Genomic DNA, 8,395 nt, shown 5'->3' on the forward strand with positions numbered 1-8,395 from the left:
AACTAATATGTATTGCTTTTGTAATTAGAAAATACAATAAAATTATTTTTAATTAAAAATGCAATTAATTTTTTTTTGTTGTTGTTGAGACGGAGTCTCGCTCTGTCGCCCAGGCTGGAGTGCAGTGGCCGGATCTCAGCTCACTGCAAGCTCCGCCTCCCGGGTTTACGCCATTCTCCTGCCTCAGCCTCCCAAGTAGCTGGGACTACAGGCACCCGCCACCTCGCCCGGCTAGTTTTTTGTATTTTTTTTTAGTAGAGACGGTGTTTCACCGTGTTAGCCAGGATGGTCTCGATCTCCTGACCTCGTGATCCACCCGTCTTGGCCTCCCAAAGTGCTGGGATTACAGGCTTGAGCCACCGCGCCCGGCCTAATTTTTAAGATAACACACAAAAAGATAACATTTGGTACATTATATGTATGCAAAATACTAATAACATTGTCCATAATGTGTTTGAAACTAGCTTATTTAAAATGATTTTCAAATTATTAGATTGTATGTATATTTCCAACTAGTAATTTTAACCAGTTCAAGTTCCACCAGCATTTCAAAATGATATCAGTAAGATTATAACTACCATGCATTATTGACATCCTAGAGTTTCATTTATTTATTTAACAAATATTTAGCTACTACTGCCAGGCAGTGACTAAAACAAAGTCCCTGACCTTTGTCTAGAGTTTATTATTGGAAAGGAAAGGTTAACAGCAGGTTTGTAACCTAACCCATCTCTTTCTACTGGAGATGCTTTTGTCCTCATGAATGACCTTGACCAAATAATGTTGGATAATGGTTACATAAATGTATATGATAAAGTAACTTGGAACACTCTTTTGGGGTCTATAGCAAATAGAGATAAAATGAAATGCTCATAATAACAGCAGAGGATTTCCAAATTCTTTAAGTTCAAGGGTCCTTCTGATAGCATGAAAATGCCTATGAATTCTCCAATTTGAAAACAGGTGAGAGACTGGTTATATGTACATTGAGCTTTAACAGTCTAGCTGGTGGACTGACAGTAATGAGGATGTGGTGTCAAGGTTTAATTTCCTTGGAAATATCCCCAGGCACTTCTGCAAGTGTTCTCTAATTCAGCCATCAAACCATCATTTGTAAAAGGCTGGGGTGTCTGGAATCATTCTCTGGGTTTTACAGAGAGGTAAATGAGCACCATTACTGAGTGACACACCTCAACACTGTCAAGATTTTTATAAAGCCAGTCATATCTCAGAACATGGTAAATGTTAAGACCCAACAGACACATGCCACACTATTTTAAAATGTTGCTGGTAACTTAGCAAAGATAACAGTATTAGAAAATGATTACTTAGAGGCCGGGCACAGTGGCTCAAGCCTGTAATCCCAGCACTTTGGGAGGCTGAGACGGGCGGATCACGAGGTCAGGAGATCAAGACCATCCTGGCTAACACGGTGAAACCCCGTTTCTACTAAAAAATACAAAAAACTAGCCGAGCGAAGTGGCGGGCGCCTGTAGTCCCAGCTACTCAGGAGGCTGAGACAGGAGAATGGCGTAAACCCGGGAGGTGGAGCTTGCAGTGAGCTGAGATCTGGCCACTGCACTCCAGCCTGGGCGACAGGGCGAGACTCCGTCTCCAAAAAAAAGAAAATGATTACTTAGAGAGTACTTCAGTGTTGGGTGATGGTCATTATTTGCCTTTCTCCTGTAGGTTTCATTATTACATCATTTCTTAGACCTCTCCAGGGTCTTCACTTAGGACTCACTGTGAGGAGCATCAACCTTCAGGTTCACTAGTTTGCCCTGGCTATTTGTTTTTTATTTTTTATTTTTGTAGATATAGGGTCTCACTATGTTGCCCAAGCTGGTTTTAAACTTGGCAGGAGGTGATGAGCCCATGGGTACTTCCTGTGGCAGTCTGACAGTGGCCCATCACCAAGGTTTATGGTCTCTAGAAGTATTTTTGTACCATCTGACCTTCATTCATTCTCTTGAACTCATTTGAGAATTTGACATGCTAAGGACTGTCTACCCAGAAAAAGGTTGACACATAGGTTGTACAGTTTATGGAGGTTATGATCTGAAACCCATTCTTGGACCTCAGGGTAGGAAACTAGGAGCTAAGTAATACTGTCCATAATCTCTTGTCCATTTCTCTCTTTTAACATGTAAAAGAAAAAATAATCCAGTGACATGCATTTGATATTATTTAAGTGGAGGAGGGGAATATATGATGTACTGGAATATTTTTCACTGCACACTGGGATATTTCAGAACGTGGTTTTTAATGAGATAGCATCACTGTAATCATGGAGAGTACTATTTTCTTCCTCTTAAAAACATCAAAGCACGGTCTTTCTTCTTTTATTCTCATCAAGCCAATGTCAGCTGCATTCCTTCAGCCCTTTACAGGCAGAACAACTACTCTTCTGAATTCCCAAAGGCATTTAAATGCCGTTTTGGTTGTATGCAACACTCTACCTGTGAAAATCAGATTAGATTCTATAGGAAAGTTTCTGTGAAATTAAGCAAAAATAATTTCAGAAGCATAGGAACGCCTGGGAAGCAGCGTTGCAGCTCTAATGGGGTCTATTCTCAACAAGTTTAATGCCCTCCACCGAACATCCAGCCTACTTTCAGAGAATAACTTGTTTATACATTTGGGTTTCCTTCATTACTGATATGTTTACCTTATCATTGACATTTAGTTTTCACTTCCTGGGTTCTCTCCTCTTTCATCCATTGTATTTGTAGAATTTATGAATGGGAAGGGAAGCTGTGTCAGAGTATGCTTTAATAAAGTCTGTTAAACATTCTTTTCTGAATTTAAATTCCTGAGTCATTTCACTGAAACTGTGTTTTAGATTAGAGCTGGTTTCAGCAGTGGATTTCAGTAAGTCTAAAATAACATCTCCGTGGGCACATTGGTTCAGGCTGATAATCTCAGCTCTTTGGGAGGCTGAAGCAGGAGGATTGCCCGAGGCTAGGAGTTCAAAACCAGCTTGGTCTTGACCACTGGTTTCTTTATGGACATAAAGCTCCCTAGGGAGAAGGGACTTACAGCAGTCCTCATTCCTCAGAAGTTTCTGCTTATAGTCATCTAAGAGATACTCCAGGAAGGCTTCTTTCTGCTTCCATTGCATCTCATTTGCCTGCAGTTCAAAATAATCTTTATGCCAAAGGGGCATATTTTGAGGTGACTTATTCTGGTCGCCTAAAACTTAGAGTAACAATGCATCACCTCTGATCTTGCCACAGTGCAGGTCCATCTAAATTCACAATTAAAGCTTATTCTACAGTGTTTCATGAACAATTTGATTTTTAAAACTTCGTTTTAAAATTTATGTTCTCATGGAATCTGCCTTCAGGCTACTTTTTGCAAAGCTTATAGCTTGCAGTGAATGCCAAGAATGAGTTCTTAGAAAATTCCAGCTGAGCGGGGCAGGGGGCAGCTCTTCCGAGAGTCCGCCGCAGCATCTGAACACCATTATTTATTGAAAGGGCTTGTTAAACCATAAACATCCACTAGATGGCTTTTTGAGGTCAGATCGTGAGACACGTGTGGCCTTGTAAAAGCACTCAAACCGAATTCTCAGGGGGCTGTTTTCAGTGTTCCTTACCGCACACTCCACTTCTTGTCCTGTTTTCAGGGTCAAGGAATTACATTCTCACGCACAAATAACACACACAGTGCCTCAGTATTTTTCCATGCCCCAACCTCAAATGCCTTGTCATAAGTTTGACTATGTGTCTGTGCACCCCCAACACTTTTCTGGCCCGGGTTGTTTTGTTGAAGCATTCAAGAAACATCAACCCAACGTGTAAAAAACAATTAGAAGAGCAATTTAATCAGCACTTTGGGAGGCCGAGACGGGCAGATCACGAAGTCAGGAGATCGAGACCATTCTGGCTAACATGGTGAAACCCCGTCTCTACTAAAAAAAAAATACAAAAAACTAGCCGGGCGAGGTGGCGGGCGCCTGTAGTCCCAGCTACTCGGGAGGCTGAGGCAGGAGAATGGCGTGAACCCGGGAGGCGAAGCTTGCAGTGAGCTGAGATCTGGCCACTGCACTCCAGCCTGGGCAACAGAGCGAGACTCCGTCTCAAAAAAAAAAAGAAGAGCAATTTAAATCTTTTCTGAATTCTCTTGACAAAGACCAAAGGGAATCCATTCATGACACCCTGTAGAACTTCTTAAAATAGTCTTTCCTGAATTCTCCTAAAATCTTACACACACTGCAATGTGTGTGCCCCTTTATAACTTCCCATAACTCTTCCCCCAGATTGGGTATTGCTGACTTTTATATTTCTACTCCTCCTTCCTCGCCTCCTGATCTCTTCCTTTAACTACCATCTGCCCATTTCTTTGTGTTTTGTTGTTGTTTTTTGTTTATTTTGAAACAGGTTCTAGCTTTGTTGCCTACACTGGAGTGCAGTGGTGCAATTACAGCTCACTGAAGCCTTGATCTCCTGGACTCAGGTGATCCTCCTGTCTCAGCCTCCCAAGTAGCTAGGACTACAGGCACATGCCACTGTGCCTGTCTAATGTATATATACATATGTATATTCTAATATATATATTCATATATATAAATATTTTCAAATATATGAATATATTCAAATATATATGAATATATTCATATATATGATATAGATTATATATCACATATATTCACATATATTTCACATATATTCATATATATTCCTATATATGAATATATGATATATAATATATATCATATATTTGAATATATTTGAGTATATTCACATATATTTGAATATATTCATTTTTTTTTTGTAGATATGAGGTCTTGCTGTGCTGGTCTCGAACTCCTGGGCTCAAGCCATCCACCTGCCTTGGCCTCCCAAAATGTTGGGGTTACAGGCATGAGCCACTATGCCCAGCTTGCCCGTTCCATTGTAAAGCAATGAAACGAGTCTGAGAACAACAGTTTCACCTGACCTATTACCCCAGTTCTTCAGGAAACAATCTGGCATAGATCCAATTGTCTTTTAATGTTCAAAGGAATAAAAGAGCCTGCAAATGCTCATTTGTTAATTTACCTAATTTTGGATACTCATAGTAAAATCTATAAGCCTCTAATCTTTATTTACTCTTGTGGTGTAAATATTCACCCATCAGGAGCTCCAGGAGGACCCTGTCCTGGAGCTGAGGGAAAGCCCTGAAGAACATGCAGGCTTGAAAAGGGAGCAAAGGGAGGCAGGAAGGTGGTGAAGGGGGAGGTGTTGGGGAGAGGAGGAGAAAGGCAGAGGGAAGAGGAGAAATTCCTCTGTCTCTGTCTTTATTTCTGTCTCTCTCTGATTCACTCTGTCAGTGTCTCCTCTGTCTGTCTTTTGTCTCCATCTCTGTCTCTGATGCTCTTGCTCGTTCTGCAGAGAGAGAGGGCTGAGGAAGAAGAGCGGGGTTGGGGTGGGGGGACAATGGCAGTGCCAGGTGCAGACTTGTCCTTCAGAGTCCCCAGATACCCCTTCCTAAGCGTCTCTATCTCTCTGCATCTATATCTGATTCTGCCTCTCTCCCAAGACCCACCATATTACTCTCTCTCTTTTGATCACTCTCTGTTTCTCTCTTTAATCTGTAATTCTAAAATCCAAAAACCTTTGAGGCAGAGTTTTCTTCTAACTCATTTGACAGAAAAAACTTGGCCCAAACTTCGTGATGCTATATATTGTCTCTATATAGCCCACTTTATGTGAGTATTTTTGTATTTTTATATTTTATGGAGAAATATTAGTAAGACAATAGTATAAGCAATATGGTTTCTAAAGTCCTAATAGTTCTAAATCTGAAGTAAGTCATTAAGATGAAGAATTACTTGCAAGTATTTGCTGTAGTACATGTCCTATTTTACATCCATATTTATGTAGGGCTAAACTAGACTTTTTTTCCTTTTTAAAATAATTTATTGTACAAACATTCTGTATATAAATCTATAAAAGATACTGAAGAACATTCATTCTTCAAGAAGTAGAACATGGGGTATGTAAAGAAAAATTATTGAAAGCTTAGGTTTGGCAAAAAGAGATCACTGGAGTAAATGCTCAATGGATTCCTGGGCATTTTCTAGCAGGCCTTCTGGAGATGATCAATTCACAGGATATGTGACTCTGATTGACTTTATATTAATTAGGCTCTTTTAGAACTCTTGAAGCATAGAGGTTAATTTGCAGTAAATTGATAGGAATGCAAATGATTCTTATCTGAGAACAATGCAAATAATTCATGATTATAGTAGAGCAAATATATTTTGTCCATTTTGTTTTAATTACTTTCCACCAGATAGAAAAGCCAATTGCAAATATTACAGTTTGTTACTCTGTAGGATATTAACCAGTTTTGTATCTATTGGAAAGGTCACTTCAGAATGCTTTTGACTGACAGACTATATGCATTCCTGTTCCTCAAATTCTTTGAACCAGTTGTAGCATCTGAATGTTTCCTCATTAATGAGCTGAATTAAATCTTTGATACATTTCATCTTACATTTACTTAAGTGTCATATTTTTAACTTTTTGAAAATCATATCTTAGAGGGTGCTTACACTATAGGAATTTGCATATTAGTTGAGAAAAAGTAAGACATAAAAAATCATAAGGCAGCATGTGATAAATGGCAAGTGATCATATGGATTTTGAGGGCTGTGGTAGAGTTTCTGGATGACTGTGTTTTCTTCATTTATTTCTGCATTACTTTCATTCATTTAACAGACAACTGCTTTGCAATACGAAGCACCGTGAAAGGGAATACAAATACAAATCAGACACAAACCCTGTCCTGGAATTAGCAGTTTCCTGTGGGAATGAAGGGGAGGGAAAAAAACACCTTTCCTCTACCATATTATATTCAGTGACTGGGACCTGCAAATTAGACTAAGACAGATTAAGAGGAGAGAAAATTCTGTTTATACATGTAACATGAGTATATGTGGGAAAACTCAGTGATGAGTAATTCAAAAAGTTGTTTAGAATTGGGGCTTATACATCATCTTAATAGATGAAGGTGGGGAGAAGAAAGGCACTTATAAGAAAACAGATTACTGGCCAGGTGCGGTGGCTCATGCCTATAATCCCAGCACTTTGGGAGTCCAAGGCGGGTGGATCATTTGAGGTCAGGAATTTGAGACCAGTTTGGCCAACATGGTGAAACTCCGTCTCTACTAAAAATGCAAAAATTAGCCAGACATGGTAGTGCATGCCTATAATTTCAGCTACTTGGGAGACTGAGGCACAAGAATCGCCTGAACCCAGGAGGCGGAGGTTGCAGTGAGCCGAGATCATACCAAGACACCATTTCAAACAAAAAAGAAAACAGATTATTTTTTGGAAAGGTAAGTGGGTTTTCAGGGGAAAAGTAGGAAATTTGAAAGTTTTGTAATAATGTTTGTGTATATAAGTACGAGTGTTCTTTCTGTCTCCTTCAAGCCCATGAAATTTCCCTGGAGAAGGAATTTGAAATATGTTTCACTCATGCTCTCCCTTCCAGGATAGATCTGTCCTGAAAAGGAATTGATGGCAACCTTATCTCCAAGGTTGCTGCCTTTAGTCAGATAAGGAAAGCCCCAAAAAGCTCTGTTCCTTTCCATATCACTGAATCTCAAATATCTTCAGCTTAAACGAATCTTTATGCCAAATATTTGGGGGTGGCATATGCTGATTCCTTTCAGGAGAAAGACATAGATTAATCATTACAAATAGTAATAATGGGTGGGGAAGAGAAGAACATTTACAACCTTACTGTGTCCTTAATGCTTTATTTTCTATTAAAACCTGAAATTTTGTAGGAATTTTACCCCAGTTTCATAATTGGAGTACAGAGAACCAAAGAAGTGTTCTAGTAGTCATAAGCAAGATGATATGGGAGCCCTCAAAACAATTTTACATGCCTTAATTCCTGAGACCAAAGCATTCCCCTCACCTCTCTCTTTACTCATTCAGTTAACTCTGGACTCAGGCCAAATCCCATCCCTGGAAGAGCCACCAAGTAGGAAGCCTGGGTACAGGCCTGGCAAGCGAGGACAATGGGTCACTACAGGACTTTGGAGCACTCAAGTTTGGAGTCAGTTAAGACCAGCTCCTTGCTGGGAAGCCATAGCTCTGGAGGGACAGACAGGTAAGGTTAGTTTACTTCCTTGAACTTTCTGTCTTCGGTGCCGCTTACAGCCTTAGGATATCTGGTATTCAGGAAAGGAGGATGAGGTAGCATTCAAAATTGGGTCCCACCTGGGCAAGAACCAGGGATTGACAGCCTGTTCTCTTTCCCCGGTGCTGGTCAGAGTTACAGAAGGTGGACTGTAAACATTGGCAAATATTGACAGAAGTCAAGGTCATGGCAAGACCATTTGGTCCACGTTTGTTGGGGAAGGATAAGCCTGCAGTTGGAAAAGACTGGTCAAATG

The sequence above is a fragment of the Trachypithecus francoisi genome, unplaced genomic scaffold, assembly GCF_009764315.1.
Source record: "Trachypithecus francoisi isolate TF-2019V2 unplaced genomic scaffold, Tfra_2.0 Lachesis_group5, whole genome shotgun sequence".
Taxonomy (NCBI): domain Eukaryota; kingdom Metazoa; phylum Chordata; class Mammalia; order Primates; family Cercopithecidae; genus Trachypithecus; species Trachypithecus francoisi.